This window comes from Bison bison, unplaced genomic scaffold (assembly GCF_000754665.1).
Source record: "Bison bison bison isolate TAMUID 2011002044 unplaced genomic scaffold, Bison_UMD1.0 scf7180017864302, whole genome shotgun sequence".
Taxonomy (NCBI): Eukaryota; Metazoa; Chordata; class Mammalia; order Artiodactyla; family Bovidae; genus Bison; species Bison bison.
In genome coordinates, this window is record NW_011494874.1 from 965,434 (window position 1) to 967,600 (window position 2,167).

Genomic DNA, 2,167 nt, shown 5'->3' on the forward strand with positions numbered 1-2,167 from the left:
CTTTCCTGAAGACTGGTTGCTGAGGCAGCTGTGTTTGCTGGTTCCCTTGTGTTCCACTTGTGGGGGGCGGGGTACCCCTCACAGGGCCCTGCTTCGGAACACCACATTCAGGCCCGAGGCACTGAAAAGTGGGTGTCGTGGAACTGAGGGGGAGGGGCGCACGGGGTGTTGTGGGGGAGGGGCGGCGGCAAGCTCTGTTGACGGATGTTCAAGAGTCTGCAGCAGGGAAGTGCTGGGACGGTGCTGGTTTGGGAGAAGATGGTGCTGGGGGCTGGAGGGTGCATGCAGGCCAGCACCGGAGGGTGGGGTGGTGGCTTTGTCACTGCCTGATGGGGTGGGCTCTTGGGGGCGTCTCAGGCCGCAGCTGCAGGTCACCATGCGTGTGGGGTGGGGCTCCGAGTGGTGCCCACCCCAGCAGTCGCTGAGCGAGGGTCCCCACGGGCCGGCCAGCCCGTGCCCGCGGCACTGCCTCAGTGCAGGGGCCCTCTCCTGTGTTTGCCGGTTGCTGGCATGAGAGGAGAGGTCACCTTACTCTTTCTAAGGTTTGGAGTATTTGTGTTGTTTTACTTCAGAATCTACGGGTTCATTATTACTGTGAAAAAGCAAATGTTATCTTAAGCATTATAATGAATCTGTTTTCTTCAAGCTACCCATAATATCTGACTTTGGAGAGAATCTTAATATAAATTATGTTTAAAATGAATCCCTAATGGTGTTTTGGTTGCTGTGATTTTGCTTTGCAACCTGTTTTAAGAGTGTCATGACAAGCTGCTTGCTCCCCATTGGGCACAGCTCATAGAATCCTGGTCTTGTATTCTGAGGAGCAGCAGAGCTCTAGGCTTAGTCAGTCAGTGGGGCAGCCTTCAAAATGCTGCTGCCCGGCTCCCTCCCAGTGAGCTCCAGTTTCCTCCCAATAGGAAGCCACCCTGGGGTCAGCTGGCTGCTCTGAAGTCAGACTCTTGTTTGAAAACATGAAACAGCAGTAGACTCTTGTGAGAACAGTGCGTTTGGTCTCGTCTCTGTCTCCGACTCTGCAGCAGAGTCCATCACTGCCCCCCCCACTCGCCCTGGAGTCTCCCCTGCTCCGCCCACGTCGCAGGCAGTGCTCTTCCAGAGCGTGACCCGGTGCAGCATCGTCAGCCTCAACTGTGCTCCGTCTCGTGGTGGGAGGCGGCCCCCCCACCCTCGCCTGCCCCACAGCCGCACCCGCTTTCCAGATACCAGCTGATGATCTTTAAAAAGAGGTTAAATTTTTTGGAAACAGTCTCAAACTTACAGAAAAGCTGCAGATAGCGGTATAAAGAATTCCCTCAACAACTTGAGGGTGAGTTGCTTACATAACCCCCCCGAAGGTTGAGTTGAGTGTGTGTTCCCTGGACCCCGTAGTCTGCACCCCCAGATCAGGACTGTAGCACTGCACTCCCCCAGGCCCGCCGTCCCGCCTTCTCCCGCAGCAGAGGGGCTGAGATCCCAGCCCTGCGCTTCCGTCCTGTCCCTCCCTCGCTGGGGATGTGCCTGGCCTCGCCTAACTGTCACAGCTGAGCCCTCTGTAAGCCAGTCATTTCCTGGACTGTCTCCACAGCTTAGGCTTCCGTCCTGTGTCCTCGCGATTGAATTCAGGGTACAGAACTCGGTGATTCTCGTTGTGTCCCCTGGGTGGCACAGTCTCACTCCGATCCCCGGGTCGGCGGCGTGTCGGCCAGGCTGCACTGTGAGGTCACTGTTTCTCTGTTTGATCCATTAGTATCCGTTTGGATGTACTTTATTTTATTTATTTATTTTTTTTGGATGTACTTTAAAACTGTAAATATCCCATTTCTCATCAGATTTTAAAACTTCTTGATGAATTTATTATCCATGTGTATTCCTAACCTTGTTTTATTTAATGGGCGGGATGATCTGTGACTGTTTCCATTCACTCTCATTCGAGTGCTTGCTTACTTTTGGGCACAACAGGGGGCTCCAGGCTCACCTGTGCTTGCCTGACCCAGCTCTGGAATCGACGGAGGAGCCCTTAGCTGGAGGTTCCTTAGCTGGAGAATGGTGTTTAGAAACCAAGATCTTTCCCTAATGATGCTTCTTGTTGAGGTGATGCTGCCTCCTGGCCCTCCATGGAGACAGAGCGGGGGTGTGTGTGTGTGTTGGGGGGTGGGGGGGTGGGTGGGGG